Genomic DNA, 19,362 nt, shown 5'->3' on the forward strand with positions numbered 1-19,362 from the left:
AAAAATTAACAACAATTTCTGCCCCTTCTCATCTATGCTTAAATTTCTTAAAATTCGCCAGAGATTTTCAGAACTTTCCCCTCTATTTATCCTACTTAACGGAGCACCCCTTTCTAAAGCCTGGTTTAGGAATCACCTAGTTTCCGTCCTTTAAAGCTGCAGCCTATCTCCCTCCCAGTATACTGGGCATTCCTTCAGAATCGGGGCAGCCACTACAGCAGCTGATCGTGGCATATCCACTGCAGCCATCAAGATCCTGGGCAGATGGTATTCCTCTGCATTTGAGTCATATATAAGACCTGATCCAAGAATCATCCTCGAAGCTCAGCAAGCTCTCCAATAATGGTCCAGGTAAATTCCTACACAACTACTGGTGGTGGGTTTTATAATGATAATAAAAAATAAAAAATAAATGCTTTTTTATGTGGTCTTTCAGTCTGTGTGGCCCTGCGGCCTTGTCTCTGTGGTCTAACAGACCGTGTGGCCCTGCGGCCTTGTCTCTGTGGTCTAGTAGGCCATATGGCCCTGTGGTCTAGCAGACCCGTGTGGCCCTGCGGCCTTGTCTTTGTGGTCTAGTAGGCCATGCGGCCCTTACCTTGTCTTCGTGGTTTAGCAGGCTGCGTGGCCCCGTGGCCTTGTCTCTGTGGTCTAGCAGACCGTGTGGCCCTGCGGCCTTGTCTCTGTGGTCTTTCAGTCTGTGTGGCCCTGCGGCCTTGTCTCTGTGGTCTTTCAGTCTGTGTGGCCCTGAGGCCTTGTCTCTGTGGTCTAGCAGACCGTGTGGCCCTGCAGCCTTGTCTCTGTGGTCTAAAAGGCCGTGTGGCCCTGCGGCCTTATCTCTGTGGTCTTTCAGTCTTTGTGGCCCTGCGGCCTTGTCTCTGAGGTCTAGCAGACCGTGTGGCCCTGCGGCCTTGTCTCTGTGGTCTAAAAGGCCGTGTGGCCCTGCGGCCTTGTCTCTGTGGTCTAGCAGACTGTGTGGCCCTGCGGCCTTGTCTCTGTGGTCTAGCAGACTGTGTGGCCCTGCGGCCTTGTCTCTGTGGTCTAGCGATCGTGTGGCCCTGCGGCCTTGTCTCTGTGGTCTAGCAGACTGTGTGGCCCTGCGGCCTTGTCTCTGTGGTCTAGCAGATCGTGTGGCCCTGCGGCCTTGTCTATGTTTTTAAAAATAAGTAAATAAACAAATAAATAAATCCATTAGCAGTATTATATGCTCAGCGTATTACACATCTACAGATTATATCTCCAGGTTCTGTTCTAATCATGAAGTGGCCTTTCTTAGCTATCAGCCACGTGGCGTTCCATGTTCACGCTTTTCACGTTAACTCTTGTTCTTCTACTTTCTAGGAACTTCAGGACACAAGACTGGTGGGTATACTTTATTTTCTGTTTTGGGGGTTGGGTAGGCTCCGTCCAGGTGGAAGCATTCTTCCACTTATTCTTTGGGGGTCGGCTGCGCCCCTGCCTTGATCTTCAGGCAGGATATGCAGAGTCCGGACCCTCAGATTGCGAGCTACGGACGGGGCCTACGCCAAAGAACTTTATTGCTGGCTGGGTTGCTAATAAATGGATAATTGTCACAGTATTTATTCTCCCGAGTCTTTCTGGTAGAAATGAAAGCTTTAGCATTAAGTTCTGCCAGGAAGACTTAATTGTTACGTCACTCTACCTTTTCATCTATCCAATCACATTCCAACACTTGTGGAATAAAAGTTCGGTACTTACTCATGTTTGAGTTCGCAGATGCTGACGCTTCAATTCACCACCATCCTCCCCACCTCCTCCAAATTGAATCCTTCCCTCCATCCTCCTCACCACCACCACCAGGATGGTCCCTTCCATACCTCACGGGGGTCGGCTGCGCCCCTGCCTTGATCTTCAGGCAGGATATGCAGAGTCCGGACCCTCAGAGTGCGAGCTACGGACGGGGCCTACACCAAAGAACTTTATTGCTTGCTGGGTTGCTAATAAATGGATAATTGTCACAGTATTTATTCTCCCGAGTCTTTCTGGTAGAACTGAAAATACATCCCCAAACTATCATCATTACAAGACATTCTTGACACACAAGATAACTTATGTGAAGCACTACGAGCACTTTATTTATTTATGAGAAATACGGCCTTGTTTGTAATATGTATTTAACTACTCTTACCTGTATGTTGGAGAGTCTAAAAATGTCGTTGTATGTTGTACAATGACAAATAAAGAAATCTAATCTAATCAACTTAAGTATTTGTCAGGCTTCTTCCATTTCATCGTCTCTGTGTCCTAGAAAAATAGAAGTACTGATTACTGTAACACATCTTACAACACATCACTGTAACTGTAACACACTTAAAACTTTAAGTTTTTACAGAAAGAGTGATTTATTCGACAAATTGGTTTAGGCTATGATAATATGGTACAGAAAATGGGGTTTAGTGTTTTAGCAATTCAGAAAAACTGTAAAGTTCATTGTTGTATTTTACTGTATTTGCACCCTTCCATCTGTACAAATTGGTGTAGTTATGAGATTGTGTTTTTAGTTGTGAGAAAATTGTGCATTCTTTCATGTGTTTGCAATTAAGAAAAACTGTAATAACTGTGTGAAGATCATCCATTGTGAAATGAGTTCAGTCTAGCTGTAAGCAGCTCTATAGAAGACAACAGTGTCATTATTCACTATGATTTAGATCTATAGATGTTAGATGATTTAGAATAGATGTTAATTCTATTCAGATCAGCAACAGTGTCAATGTTGCAAAATACATCAATTATGGAACAAAATCAAATTAGCAAAAGCAGCTCTGCAGATGTCATCCAGCTCAATTCAATTATAGTTTCCTTCTCAACAAGCTACATATGTTTAATTTACTAATCCATTTATTCTGACTACTGTCAAGGATTAGATGAACATGAAATACAATCAATATTCAATTAATCTGTGTAGCTACTGCACCTCTTCTCCAACGTTAGACCACATTCTTACCACAATCTTCTGAAACCAATCAATGCATTTACAGTTTGTCTCGATTGCTTAAACACTACAGGCTTTTGAACTAAAATTTCAAAACCATAATGCCATTTATCAAAAAGCACACCCATTTCACTAAACTATAAACACAATTCCCTGTTTTGACACATGAGTCAGATTTGTTGAACTGTCACTGCAAAACTCTAAACACAAATCCCTTCATTTCTCATTGCCTAGACCATGTTGTCATTTAGAAAGCACTAGCATTCAATATTGTTCACTCAAGTCAGCACAGCATCAGCTAAATTACCACACAATTACCCAAGTGGAAACACTAAGAGTCAAAATTGAACACACACCAATCAGAACCTTAAATGGACAGATAAAATGGCCCAAATCAGTTTATTGAGTTTTGGAACAATTGATCCAGAAAGACATGAAGGAAGAGATTGAGGAGGGATAAGAAAGAGGAGGAGGAAGGGCAAAGGCAAGAAGACAAGCAGTCTCAGATGAAATTCAAGCCACTCTAGTTGCCCATGTCTTACATGGGGGGACACAAGCAACATAACTTACCAGTTTTGGAAATGTTGTTTTGAATTTATTGCACCAGTGTGTTAGACTATGTTGTAGTGTGTGTGATTTTGAGGGCTTGTGTGTCCTGTCTGAGGGCAAAGTTTGGTTTCATGTGCCATCATGTGAATCTGAGGTCAAGAATGTCGAACAATATAATGAGTATGACTCATGATAGAGATGATTATCTGAAAACAGGCTGAATGAAAAGGATTATCAAATAAAGAAGTTTTGTTTCAGGGCAGCATATTCATTGTTCAGGATTGACAGACACTGACATTACAAAAGATGAATAACACATTTCTAGTTTGGCATGCTTTTGTACATCAGCTTTATATGTCATGAGCTCAATGCAGGCTATTTTGCCACAATGTCAACCAGAGTTTTGTTTTGTTGTGTTTGTTGTGGGAATGACTATATGTAGGGAACACTATTAATGTTGAGAATAAACCCTAAAATGGCTTATTTGTGTGCTCTTTTAATGCTATAGTCCTGTACACTATTCTAATATAGCTGTCTATCGACTATTGTGATTGCAGCATCGAAATAGTGGTGAACAAAACTAATTATCTGATTGAAATGAATAATAAATTGACCAAGCAAATTAGGATATTGGGAGCAGAGGAGCATGTCAAGCCGCTTAAGACATGAAATCATCTATGAAACAAGCTAGATCTTCATAATAAGTAAATTGATCTCAATTTGAGCCAATTTATTCATTGCACGGTGTACAAATTACAGAACTTTACTTTTACAACTGGAACGTTCATACATAATTCATCATCAGATAATTAACTATGTAAAAGGTCACACTTTACAATAAGGTTTCATTTGTTAACATTAGTTAATGTATTCACTACATGAACTAACAATGCATACATTTGTTTTAGTATTTATTAATCTTTATTAATGTTAGTTAATAAAAATCCAGCAGTTAATTGTTTGTTCATGTTAGTTCACAGTGCATTAACTAGTGTTAACAAATACAATTTTAGATTTTTAATAATGTACTAGTAAATGTTAAAATTAAGATTAATAAATGCTGTAGAAGTATTGTTAATTTTTAGTTCATGTTAACTAAAGTAGTTAATAATGTTAACTAATTAAACCTTATTGTAAAGTGTTACCATGTAAATCAATAATTTGTCATATTTTCTGGACAACTTGCTGCACTCTCGCTTACTCGCTTTTTCCAAAGTTTTGTTCCAATGCTCATGCTGTAATTATTGATGAATCATTTACAGTAAGTTGTCATGAAATATGCCAAGCATAAGCTACACCTCTTTACTGTAAAAATCTTTGGGAACTTTTGGGATATTGTAAGTACACAACTGCAGGAAATATATCACACTGTGCAAGTGATTTCTGGATATTTTATTACAAAATTCTTACATATTGTACCTTTAAGGGAATAAAATAGTTTAATATGAAAAAAAGGGTGGAGTATCCCTTTAAGAATAACCCACCATGTTTTAAAGATATTCATCTTTTCAAAAAACTCTTTTCAAAACAGCCATAAAATGTATTCACATCAATGAGGTTTGACATAGAACGGCTATGTTATTATTTTTCACTGAATATGCTATAGCCTACCACAATGGGTGTGCCAAGTCAACTAGATGAGGTGTGTCTAATGATTTATGCACTTGCGCAATTATGTTCTTGACATTAAATGAACAATATGAGCAATTTCAAAGCAAAAGGACACTTGATGAATTTCAGAGCAGCTACAGTTATGAAAGAATACTTATTTATGGGCCAAGACAAAAGATCGTTTACAAAAAATGTTTCCATGGCAACCATTGTTTAAGCCCAAATATTGTCACTACACCTCCATCAAACTGCATGCAAAGTTTTCAGAATCAGTCATTTCGTGATTTGATTCATATTTATATTAATGTATCTACAGAACAAACATGTAGTGACAATGGTGTTTTGGTGGAAGTGGCAATTATAAGATCACATTGAATATTTTTTGAAGCGTACATCACCTACACCCCATTCCCCCTGAAAGCAAATGCAACATTAGGCATTCCTATTTACCCGTTGAACTGGTTCTTACACCTTACATTTTGTATTATTACTAATACAACTATTCCACAGACTATTCCACAGTTTTGGTGCTGTCACTGCAAACGCTCCCTCTAAGATTTAGTCTGGTCCTTGCAAATACTATAGAAATACTAATAGTAAGGTTCATCATTGCAATAGACATTAAGAAGTACAGGGACGGTCATGTGAACTTGAATTGCTGACTGATTGTTGGAAATGTGGTGTATTCTGTATTATTCTGTTGGCATGCCAGTCTAATATATAACAAATGTGGATTTACACTTTTGCAGTGTAAATTTGGCATATAGCATTTAATCAAGGATGTGATGGCTTTTTTGTTTTAATGTGATTTTCTGTATTGAGTTTTAATCCTATGTAATGTTATTACTGTATGTACAGCACATTGGTCAACAGCTGTTGTTTTAATAGTGCTTTATAAATAAAGTGACACCGACATTGACATTAATTAAAAGATGTGTCATATTGTGGTCTTAAACCATTGTTTAAAATTTATAGGATACTCTTTTGACTTTGACAAAATCATTATCGGAATAGTCGCAGAATGTGTTGACCTTTTTTAAAGATTATATATGATTATATATTCTCTACAGAAAAGCAATCAACCCAGTCAAACAAGATTAGGAGTGTTATTTTATTATTGGTTGAATAATGAGAATGGTATGCAATATGGCCAGTCCCTTGGCGTAATTTATGGTATTTTTTAAAGAAAAAGGACCTGAAAAATACCTGTTAATGCGATCAATCACTTGTTATGAGATAATTATTTGAAGTTCACATGAAGTTTACTTTTCCACCAAAAACCTTTGCAATTTGAATATTTAATCTTTATAAAAATAGGGAATACTGATGTCAGCTGACAAGAAAATAACGGGTTTTTAAAGGGTTAGTTCACCCAGAAATGAAAGAGTTGACAGTAGCCTTTGACTTCAATAACATATTTCCATACTTTGAAGTCAACTGTTTGGTTACCCATATTCTTCAAAATATCTTTTTCTGTATTCAGTAAAAGAAATAAATTCATACAGGTTCTGAACAACTTGAGGGTGAGCAAATTGTTTTTAGGTGAACTCTCCCTCTAACACTTGATATTTTAAACAATAAAACAGTTTAAAATGATCTTTCTTACCGACTCCTACAGGCTAGAATCACAATGAGTGAGATGTCTTTGGTTACTTTTTTAGTCTATGAGTCTATGTTGTGCAATAAATAACCTTGAATTACCCTCATTACTCATGACATGCTGCTTTTTCTCACTTATTCTCCACTCCCAACCTTGATCCCCTCCTTTGTTATTTTAGACCCATAGTATTCAAGTAACAAGAGAAACCTGCTTCACAACTTCACATTTAAGATTCAGAGCAACCAGTTTTACAAATATTGCTGTTATCCCTTATTATGATTAAAAGGGGAAAATTTATCAAGCTTATTTCTGGCAAACAAGTTCTTAACTTGGTATAGTTTTAAAGCAATTAACATTAAAAACACTTCACTAAATGTGTTGAAATTAATGTACCTGAAATTTGGGTTAGGAATCGTAACACACTAGCAAAAGAGTCTGGATAAGAACCTCTACGCATCCATACATTCCTGTAAGACCTCTGAAGAATGTCGGATTCCTCCAGCATCCCAATCAAGGAAAAGATTTGAGGCATTTGAAATGCAAACTGAATACAGGATAGGATGAATATACAATAGTTAAATACTTAATGCAGATTTATGTCAGCAGGCAACAGCATTAATTAAGTTTTTGTACAAGTCATATACAAATTCATACGAAGTCTCAGCTTTGTAAAATAGTTATATTTTCCCATAAAATTGGGTTGAAAATTTCAGCAAGTCATAGCTCTATTTTAAAGGCCCACTGAAGTGCCTTGAAACGTGCAGTATTATTTAATGTCTTTTGACGTTATTTCCACTGAAACAGAAAGACTCCCATTTTTTAAAGTAGCCAATAGCGTTGTGTTTATATCCCAGTCTAATAGATTCCCCATTAGGTTTAATGTGAATATGTTACTAAAGCCGTACATATTTGACGAATTGGCCAATTCGTATGAATTCATACGAATGACCTACCCCTGACCCCGCCCCTAAACCTACCCATCACGTGGGTTTAGACAAATCGTACAAATTCGTACGAGTGAGGTCGTACGAATTAGTACGAATTAGCCAACTTTTTATCATTCGTACGAATTCGTACGAATTGGTCGTGAGATAGCGTTGCTTATGCTGAGGGTGTGTAGTTTGAAAAGCACCATGGCTCTGGTGTTATCTCTTCTACTCCCTTTAAAAAAAAGAAGAAGTTTATTCAAATGTGCTATTAGTATACTTCTTTTAAACTAAAATAAGAATATACTTTTAGTCTACTTTTTATGTACTTCTCAGAAATATAGCCTACTTATAATTGCACTTAAGTATACTTGACTTATACTAATATATTTGGCCTAGTTGTACTCAATCTTTTGACCGAGATATATAGTGGGGAAAATAATTATTTGTTTAATTATTTTAATTATTTAATTATTTGTTGATCCCCTGCTGATTTTGTAAGTTTGCCCACTTACAAAGAAATGAAGGGTCAATAATTTTTATGGTAGGTTTATTTTAATGAATGGAGACAGAATATCAACCAAAAAATCCAGAAAAAACACATTATATATAGGTTATAAATTGATTTGCATTTCAGTGGTGAAGAAACCCTTGTTGGCAAACACAGAGGTAAGACGTTTCTTGTAGTTGGTCACCAGGTTTGCACACATGTCAGGAGGGATTTTGGTCCATTCCTCTTTACAGATCCTCTCTAAATCCTTAAGGTTTCTTGGCCGTCGCTTTGCAACTAGAAAGTTTCAGCTCTCTCCACAGATTTTCTATAGGATTAAGGTCTGGAGACTGGCTAGGCCACTCCAAGACCTTAATGTGCTTCTTCTCGAGCCACTCTTTTGTTGTCTTGGCGGGATGTTTTGGGTCATTGTCATGCTGGAAGACCCATCCACGACCCATCTTCAGTGTTCTGGCTAAGGGAAGGAGGTTCTCGTACAAAATTTTACGAACATGGCCCCGTCCATCAGCCCCTCAATACAGTGAAGTCGTCCTGTTCCCTTAGCAGAGAGCCCCAGAGCATAATGTTTCCATCTCCTTGCTTGACTGTAGGGATGATGTTCTTGGCACTTATTCATTGCCAAGTGCAAGGGCTCGAAGGGTGCCAAGGACAACCCTTCCAATGTAATGGCTAGATCCCAAGTCGGGACTCTTAACCTGAGCCACGAGCCTCATTCTCAGGGTACCACGAAAGAAACAAGTTACCAGATGGTGTTCCCCCCATGTTGCTTGCTGCTATAAATAAGATGCCACTCCTTAAGTGTTAAGCGTGCTGATGTGAATGTTAATAAATAATAATAATAATAATAATATTAATAATAAATGGTGTTGTATGATTTTGCTATTCATTATAAGACAATGGTACCTCTGGTAACTGCACATGATGATTATATAATTGTCACATTCTCTGCTGTGTGCAAACCCTGTAATCATGATATGGTATTTCAAAGTAGAAAGGTATTCAAGCTTAAAGTTGGTCATTACTCAATCCTTTGTGTCTGCATGCGTCATTAAAGGTGGTGTGGCTTTCGAAGCATTTCTACCTGAATTTCTCAAAAGAAAACTTGAATGACACTATTAAAAAATGACACTAGTCTATTGTCTTTTTAGAGCTGCTGAATTTACATGTGTGTGCATCATTGATCATTATTTTCCTGCTTATCACTGTAAAGCAGCTTTAAATTGTATAAAGTGCTTATTTACACGTTTCCATGAATTCAACGTTTTTTTAAATGTATAATTTACCGAGATCGTAAATCGTGAACAATCGGAATTCATAAGTAGGGGAGACCGGGGACAGTTGCAACAGGGGACGGTTGCAACATGTCATTTTTCTCCAATCAGAAACAAGCTAGAGTGATGACACTCATACTGTACATGCACAGTTAGACCCTCCACCCACCAAGAAGACAGTAGACATATTCAACATCTGCTGATGTATTTATTGAACAAAACTTGTTTTGGAGGTATAAAAGTAATTTTTTTCATGAGATATATTTTTGTCATACTGTCCTGAAATTTTGTATGATTTAATAAAAACGTACATAGTTTGAATTGTTGTTTTGTTGACTACTAAGTGACATGGTTAGCATGTGTCAAAGTCAGTGTGTCTAGCAGGCATATGATGTTCTGTCATGGCTGATAGGGTTGGGGACGGTTGCAACATGTTATAAATTGCATGTTTAATAAAAGTTTGTTGCATTGCAAATTGTTAAATTCTTCCTGTCTGACACTGAAATATGGAGAGATTTAATAGCATCTGTAACTCCTGCACACTGAATCTATGTAGGCCTATGTTCTACACATGAACAAACAAAACTCAATAACTGTTATTTGATAAATATGACTAAATAAATAAATTATAGGCTACAATAATATTATTGAAATAAATAATACTATAATATTATAGTAGGCCTAAAACAGTTAATATTTTCAGAATTCTTTGCTCATTGAGACAAAAAGCTTAAGTTAATTAATGAAATTTAAGGTATTTTTAACATGTTGCAACCGTCCCTGGGTTGTGTTGCAACTGTCCCCTGGGGCGGGGTCAGTTGCAACATCTGACTTCTTCCATTCAAATAAATAATGTGAACGATATGTCATATATAATCATCTTTAAATGGTATGGGTAATTAGCAGACAGATGCAAGTTTAATATATACAAATTTGGTTGGTCTAGTCCAAGTAGTCTCTGAGTAACTGAGAGAAATGCAAAAAGTGTTGCAACTGTCCCCGGTCTCCCCTAGGCCTAACTTAATTCTACTTAAATACTAGATCAAATGATAGCCTACTCTATGAAATTAGATACGATTAAAAGAAAAAAAGTGAAATAGGCCTAGCTGCTACTCACTGCTTAAGAGTGAGGCGCTACTTTCTGCGGATGGAAAAAGAGAATATCAGTTAGGCTATAAGCTAATCAACTTTTAGACAACGTGGACAAATGTTGCCTTTTAAATCTGTCTCTTGGTCGCTGATTTAAACACATGCGACATAACAGCCCCGTAGAACATCAGGCTATAAAGTCTCTTTATTGAAGCTCTAATTTATTTAATTTTGCGCACAAGAGCAGATTTATTCTAAGCTCATGCAGTTAAATGTCACCGACGTTAAATGGAAAATCTGTTATAACCGACTCACTTTCGTTTTTGGCTAAAACATTGTGCTATACCCTTGCTTGTTGACAGGGAGTAGCAGGGAACACCACTGGTCGTGCACGCTTCAGTGATCAGTCACAAATCACCACACCTTACAAACTAATACCATTCTAATACAATCACCTACATTTTTCTTGCCAGTCTGTTAATTTTAAGATTGAAGGACAAATCGCAGAGAGCTCTGCAAGAAGAATTACAGCGTTTTGGTGCGCATGGTTATGAATTTGAACAGCGAGGAAGGGTAGGTTACTAAAAAGCTAAAACTATTTGTAAATTGTAAGATGAAATCTAGACTGCAATCTTTAACGAGATTTTTTGTTTGTTTTTGTTTGTTCGTTGTTCTTAATCTTGTGTTGGATTAAAACGAAGTCATTTCTCTGGACCAGGCATTTCTTTGTCTGGTCCAGCGCATTTAACAATTTAATTTATATATTTAATGTGTCATTGTAATTGGGTGATGTTCGAGACATCATCAAGATTTTTTTTTAATAACATCAAACAAATAAAAACAAACAAACAAACAAACAAACAAACAAACAAACAAACAAACAAACAAACAAACAGGCTAATTAAAAGTGTTTGTCTTTATTCTCCGAATCTTGTTATTCTGCCATTAAGTGAAATACAAAATGCAAAATAACAACTTCAGTCGTTTTGAATTTCATATTTATATAAATGTATTGAGCGAATTGAGTCCTCATTTTTTTGGCAGTTTTTTTTCTTGCTCCGTGTCTTTATATTTTCATATTAATCTGATAAAAATGAAAGTTATTTAAAATCTTCCAGATTCATAAATTGTGCAGTTTTTAAGCTCACTATGGCCAACTGGTAGATGGGGTGGATAGGCTACAGAAGACAAGGACATCAGTTTACATTTTGTGCATGAAATTTTATTTAACCCCTTAACTGTTGACAATTATATTATCGAGTGAAGGGATAATCGAGTGAAGGGGACCAAAATATATTATTGGTCTTGTTTTAAAGAAGACACTCAGCAGATTATTGCATTTCGAAAAATTAAAGTATGAAAAAGTTATGGAAGTTTAAATTTACTGTAAATCAAATGTAGCCTACTGTACCAAAAATATATTTTACACACAATATGTAGCCTATTTTACTAAATATTTTTTACTCTACAATTACTATAAAATCAAAGCCACATAGCCTATCTAACCAAGTTGTGTTCCAAATTTGTTCTTATGGGATTTTTGTTTAAATGCTGTGCCAAAAATAATCAGCGGGTGTCACCCACACTCCATTGATTTTTGTTCGTTTGTTGTTGAAGCATTCTCCTAACAAATTCAACTTTTTTTTTTTTTTTTGTCCAAATATAACTTATATCACAAAATAGTCGCCAAATATGGAACCTTGAAACTCAGACCTTTCTGACCATTTGTGTATTGTCAAGATTAGAAAAGGTTTTGATTATAAAGTAGTTAAAAATACATTTTGTAATATGATACCTGACACCGCCCGGAGGCACCCGGAGGGCGGTGAACTAAACTAAAAACTACCATTTCCTTGGTAAGGCAACTCATAACCAGGTGAACACAGGTGATCAACAAACATGTTATTTTCCATATATATAAAAAAATATATATATAAAAAAAGAGCAAATACATGACAAATTGCCATATGGCTTACCTGCTAATACGATGAGGACACTGAGCAAATGCTAGTGACTTACATTAAGTATTTTTTTAATAATTAAAATAAACAAATAACTTCTAAGAAATTATTCAGGTAACAGAACAGTTGAGATTGACCTTCTCAGTTATAATTTCATAAAATATATAGAAATTAAAATGAAAGGAATTACTTTTGGTCTTCTCGTGGCCTGCATCAGATCCAGATGATGCAACTTCCTGTGTGTGCGCTCAGCTCAATATCGAACAGTGATTAAACTGACTTGGATTTATTGCACACCGTCCATCCAATTAGAATCGAATATTCAGACAGACCATAAAATAGTTTAATGTACAGACAGTAGGGGTGTGATGAGACACTTATCTCACAAGACCAGACATGAGAACGAGACAGACAAGATTTTTGCACAGGTTTTTTAGAGGGGGCTATCTTTGAGGGTAACATGACTGAGTGAAAACCTGGGGACACGACTAAAATATGGAGTCAAACAACAATGCAAAAAAAAAAAAAAAAAGATTTCTGAAAGATTTTAATGATTATATTTCATGATAAAGTGGGACGGTGTCATCAGGTTGATCATGAAGTTCTCCCTCGCCTTCCGAATAATAAACACTGCCATGGTGAGCTGCTCAAGGTCACCCTCACAGTGATCTGTCTGGTTATCCTAAAGTAGTGTACATAAAACAAACAAGCAGGTTTCATTGCCTTTTGCTATCGATCGTAACTACAAAATACACAAATATAACTTTTTCTGAAAAATAAATAAAAATATGCAGACGTTCAACTCACAAGGCACTCCTTGATGAGGTCTTCAGGATTTTCTCTCAGGAAAATAAATAGGGCCTTCAGCACACACTCTTCTCAGGAGAATGTTGATAAAGCAATTGTGATTATTTTTCTTATTTTAAAAAAATCCAAATAATCTGTAATAGGTAATCCGATTTTGCAGATATGTTATAAAGGACAGGAAAAAATTAAAATGTACAAAACTAAAATAATTTGTATTGATGACTGGACAGATTTGCAATCAAGAAATGCATCTGAACCAATCAATGGTTTCATTTATAATTTAGTCTGAAAATAAAACATACATCAACAAATCATAAATTATCTTTATACTCATAATTAATCATTCTTGATTAAAGGGATAGATCACCCAAAAACTTTAATTTGCTGGTAATTTACACACCTTCAGGCCATCCGAGATGTAGGCTAAGTGTCTTGTAATAATGTTTTTAATTCCAGTGGTACTGGTGGATTTCCGCGGGAAATTCGAGCATGTCTTTGCCGCATTACGTCACATCTGTACACATAAAGAAGGAGCCTCGGCTAGTAGGCTATGTTGCGTGTAAGGATGTTGGAGGTGGAGATTTATAGTCTTTTCTCGCAGCACTTGATATAATTAAACCAACCCGATCTCACGGGAAAACGTACAAATTTTACAAAGTGGCTAATTCGTACGAATTCATACGACCTCACTCGTACGAATTAGTACGATTTTTGCAAAATCGTACATATTTTACGAATTGGCCAATTCGTATGAATTCATACGAATGACCTACCCCTGACCCCGCCCCTAAACCTACCCATCACGTGGGTTTAGACAAATCGTACAAATTCGTACGAGTGAGGTCGTACGAATTCGTACGATTTAGCCATATTTTTATCATTCGTACGAATTTGTACGAATTGGTCGTGAGATAGCGTTGAATTAAACGTATCAATTTGATGGCGGATCCAGAAAGGTTCAAACGACAATGTGACAACTGGAGATTCACCCGTTGTAAAACGCGAAAGACTTCGGAGAAAAAAAAAGAGACTGCAACTGGGCCCATGCGAAAACAAGGATAAATATCGGAAGGGCATTAAATGTAGTCACCCAATGCTGATGTTGTTGACATTAACAATTTGAGAACAAAGTATAATTTGCACGGTTTGACGTGATATGATAAGCGATTATTTAATCAGTGCGATTTACTGCAATGCTTTTTTCCCCTTAGTTGGTCAGAACAAAAGTGGATGTTACTTGTTCAGATGACATTTTCCAGAGAAAATTCTTATGTTGGTCATACTTCCAAAAAGCAGAATCTGTAATTGCAAATGACAGTATCCACACCACCAACGCATGATTGACAGCCGCACATTCTCCTCAAAACATTGGATTCATCCGTGCTGTGCCATGCCGAGGCACAACGCACAACGCACAACGCACATAAAGTTGATAATTCCGCGAATAACTGCAATTGCAGATTTCGAACAGAGATGGCGACAAAGAGGAAAAACTGCGGACTGCAGCTTTAAATAATATGATCTGTTAACAATTATAGCAGTTTTTATAGAAATTACTTACCATGAATTGCAAAGTGTCCTCAGTCGTCAAACAACATTAAAAAAGCTTTTGGTCCTAAGGAGAAGAAAAACAATTACAGTACTTATATGTGGCCGAATTTTTTTGCTACAGGTACATTAATTAGTTATGTAAACTGTACTATTATTATCATTCATTTTTTTAAACATTAAAATTTTTCCCTGGACGAAGAAAAACACCTATAGGCAAATGCAGCTAGCGTTAAAGGGATACTCCACTTTTTTTTGGAAATAGGCTCATTTTACAACTCCCCCAGAGTTAAATAGTTGAGTCTTACCATTTTCGAATCCATTCAGCCGATCTCCGGGTCTGGCGGTACCACTTTAAGCATAGCTTAGCATAGATCATTGAATCGGACAGGACCATTAGCATCTCTCTCAAAAAAATGACCAAAGAGTTTCGATATTTTTCCTATTTAAAACTTGACTCTTCTGTAGTTACATCGTGTACTAAGACCGACGGAAAATGAAAAGTTGCGATTTTCTAGGCTGATATGGCTAGGAACTATACTCTCATTCCTGCGTAATAATCAAGAAACTTTGCTGCCGTCCAGCAGGCGTAATGATATGACGCAGCTTTAACTGAAGAACTTTACTGAAGAACAACGTTTCAAAGAACTCTTCGCCAACTGGCTAACGTTAAATAATAATAAAAATATAATAAATAAATAAAAAATCTGTTTAACTGATAGGCTCATTCACTGTTTATTCGCGAGTGTTGTGAAGAAAAAGAATAGCATCCACGCACTGTTGAAGGCTTCAGGCTCATTGTTTGTTGCGGTAATCAAATCAAAACTCTTTCAAAATGCAGCTTTTCCTGAAGTATTGGGAACTTTTATTAACTCCCCACGCTCCAACTTCTCCCTGATGCTCTGCATGGTCAACTGTCACCTAATGCATTGCATGTGTGTTGCGTGACTCGCGTAATCGCATATTGCGTTGCATTATTATAATATTATCAATATAACAATATGTCATAGCCTGCGCTCTGCATGTATATTATGGGCACGATGAAAGGAGAGAAGCTAAATGAGCCCGAGTCCGACCAAGCCCGATCTGTAAAAAAAATAAATAAAAAAAAATGTCCCGACTGCTCCCAATAAGTGACACAATAACACCAACATTTTCCTATTTACATGTTGTGATTTGTATAGTTACAGCGTGTACAAATAACAAGGTCACATGAGACACAGACATTAACCGTATACATACTGAGAACTATATTCTCAGAAGACGAAGCACTGCTACTTGGGCGGAGTGATTTGCTCGCAGCACCTGAGAAGCCCCATGGTGAGGAGCAGAGAGTTCGGTCAGAGTTGGAGTAAATCACTCAGCAGAAGTAGCAGTGCTTCGCCTTCTGAGAATATAGTTCCCAGTATGTATATGGTATATTATTAGTACACGCGGTGACTATACAAATCACAACATGTAAATAGGAAAATGTTGGCGTTATTTTGTCACTTATTGGGAGTAGTATGCTAGCTGGAGCTGTTTACCTTCAGTCTTTGTGCTAAGCTAGGCTAGCGGTGGGTGTGTCAGACAGAGTTACAGCACACACGGAGATAAAAAGGTATGTATGTATATACTCAATAATATAATGCATGAATTCACACAGCCGTTTTGTCCCGCTCCCCGCACACTTCCCGCCCACAGCATTTCAAATATCTTGCGCTGCATACACGGTAAAGGATTTATTTTTAAATTATTTTATACTCATACACCCAAGGTCTAAACTGAATACATTTATGGAAAATAAACGAGTAAATGCAACATCTTGTATAAAATATATTCAGTAATGTAGCTTGGCTAACCTGTAACGTTATAGCCTATCACAAACGGTTGCGCAAATGAAAGAATTTGATTAATTACAGCTCAAATACATAGGCTACTCTTAGTATTCATGTTCACAAACAACATTAATTAACTCTAAAACCAACCCGATCACACTAAATGCGTCTTTATAGCACGCATTGTGTTTATCGTGCAATGTATACGCCAAAATGACTTTTTACGTGCATATGATATGCATGGGTAGGTTTAGGGTAGGTTTAGTAGTGGTAGGGTACGTGCATATGATACGCATGGGTAGGATTAGTCGTGTGGGGTGCGTGTGTATTACACGCAAAAAAGTGCATATCAAATGCACGCGAAAACTGCGTATCATATGCACGTAAAAACTAATTTTTGCGTATTTATTGCACGATAAACACAATGCTTAAAATAGAGACGCATTTTCATGAGATCAGGCTAAAACACAAATTCAAACGTTGCATTATATTAATAGAAGTATATTTATTAAAACTAATTTCCAAGTTCAACCTACCTTTCATCCAAGTCCGGTGGTTGAGCGGGGAGCGATATTTGTTTCCCCAGGATGGTAGGGGAAGACTCATGAATATTCATTAGGGAAGTCATCCCTGATTGGTCTTAACCCCAGTGACGGGTAGGTTTAGGGTGGGGTTAGGGGTAGGTCATCAGACCCCCAATGGCGGGTAGGTTTAGGGGTGGGGTTGGGGTAGGTCATCAGACCAATCAGGGATGACTTCCCTAATGAATATTTATGAGTCTTCCCCTACCATCCTGGGGAAAAAAATATCGCGAGCGGGGAGCCAGAAAGTTCAAGACGCTCGTGTTGTGACGTCAGAGAAATGTCTGACGCGTTGTTCTCAAGTTCCCCCAGTGGGGAAAAATGAAGCTGACCAAAAAACAATATTGATTCAATGTTTGTCTTTTTCAACACTGAAAAGCATTGAAATATAAAAACTGATCCAATATTATTTAGCATTGAATTTTCAACCTCAACCAAAATGATGATTCTGATAGAATTTCAATATTGAATCAATGTCACCTTGCTATCTGGGTGACAGCCCATATATACAGCCATCACACGACCACCTGCTGGCAGACCACAAGCTCAGATTCTTTCATATAGGCTACCATATAGGCTTCATATATCATACCTTCTACATTTAAAATACATTTACAATGTACAAGGACTGCTATACAAAGAGTAGTGTTAAAAACATATCTTATCTAATGCAGAAGAAGCCGCCTCTTTTTCCGAGTTGCGTAGATGTCCACTATCTTCTCCTCTGATAAATTTGCAGTCAAATCGTTCTCTATGTGCAGTAGGGAAATATCTGAGAATCTGTCCTGAGCCATTGCAGATCGGAGCCAGTTTCTTATTCTTCTCATAACTGAGAAACTTCTTTCTGACGTAGCAGAGCCAACAGGCAGTGTGAGTGCAAGTTGCAGCAGATGGTAAAAGTTTGGATATCTATCCTTCCGTACTTCATCTTGAAGTTTTTTAAGGGTGATCGGCGATGCAATTGCACATTTCACAAGATCCATTTCAGCTGTCACAAGCTGAGGGTGAATCGTACTCGCCTCGCATACATGCTTAGTAAAGGACCGATGATGTTCTTGTCACAATTGAATACAAATTATGCCGTTTGCAATAACAAGGTTTTTCCTGCATTGAACTTGTTTTAGCGCCCACCAAAGCGAATTTTTGTCCCACCAAAGTCTTATTTGATCGGTGAGTAATGTAGATGAACTGCTGCGCTTGTGACAGGGCGCATGTTTAACTGAAAGAACGAGCAGAGAGAGAGACCCGGTCGCGCGCGCGCACTCTCTGTCTTCGGAGCCAGGCGAAAGTGTAAACAAGACTTCACCATCTCCAAACTAAGCGCTGTCTTGCTCTCTCTCCCTCGCACATATAAATAAAAATAAATTGACACGGTGTTAAAAGGTCGGAAGACCAAGTTTCATGTGGAGCATTCAGAGATTTTTCTTTTCTTTTCCTGAATTACCGCTGGGTGTGAATTGTGCTAAATAAGTTGCCTTATCTTCTCTGAAAAGCATTCCGGACATTCAGCTGACATAAAACAACACTTTAACACTTTAAAAAACTATCCAGTGATGAAATGTTTTCTGTGTTGACACAAATCTTGGATGTCCATGTCCTAACTGCTGGGATAATCACACAACGCACATGACACGTCCAATTTGCGAACTAATGACTGAAAAAAAAATCTCTGAATGCTCCACATGAAACTTTGGTCTTCCGACCTTTTACCACCGTGTCGATTTATTTTGATTAATATGTGCAAGGGAGAGAGAGCTTAGTTTGGAGACGGTGAAGTCTTGTTTACACTTTCGCCTGGCTCCGAAGACAGAGAGTGCGCGCGCGCGACCGGGTCTCTCTCTCTGCTCGTTCTTTCAGTTAAACATGCGCCCTGTCACAAGCGCAGCAGTTCATCTACATTACTCACCGATCAAATAAGACTTTGGCGGGACAAAAATTCGCTTTGGTGGGCGCTAAAACAAGTTCAATGCAGGAAAAACCTTGTTATTGCAAACGGCATAATTTGTCTCGTTTAGTAAAATAAAGCCAAGCTTTAGATCGCTTCTTCCTCTCCATGATTACCTCCTCTGCTCAAATCAAATAGAAATAGCTAACGTTACGATGTCCGAGGCGTCGTTCAGACAGCATGTTTTTCTCCACGT

The 19,362-nt window shown here is 37.5% G+C and overlaps 1 protein-coding gene and 1 long non-coding RNA gene across 2 annotated transcripts in view; both read left to right on the forward strand.

Moving 5' to 3' along the window:
• Positions 1-287: 287 nt before the first annotated feature.
• LOC309495964 lies at positions 288-1,868 on the forward strand. Its single transcript, XR_014204910.1, has 3 exons — positions 288-351; positions 1,339-1,359; positions 1,735-1,868. It is a non-coding gene; the product is annotated as an uncharacterized lncRNA (long non-coding RNA).
• Positions 1,869-10,983: 9,115 nt separating this feature from the next.
• The window catches only part of LOC309493578 (uncharacterized protein), a 66,165-nt gene continuing 57,786 nt past the window's right edge, over positions 10,984-19,362 (forward strand). Inside the window, exon 1 of the mRNA XM_082162709.1 lies at positions 10,984-11,080. The gene's annotated coding sequence lies outside the window, so the exon portion shown is untranslated. The remainder of the gene's footprint in view (positions 11,081-19,362) is intronic.

The sequence above is a fragment of the Leuciscus leuciscus genome (genome assembly GCF_965113295.1).
Source record: "Leuciscus leuciscus genome assembly, chromosome: 3".
NCBI classification, from domain to species: Eukaryota; Metazoa; Chordata; class Actinopteri; order Cypriniformes; family Leuciscidae; genus Leuciscus; species Leuciscus leuciscus.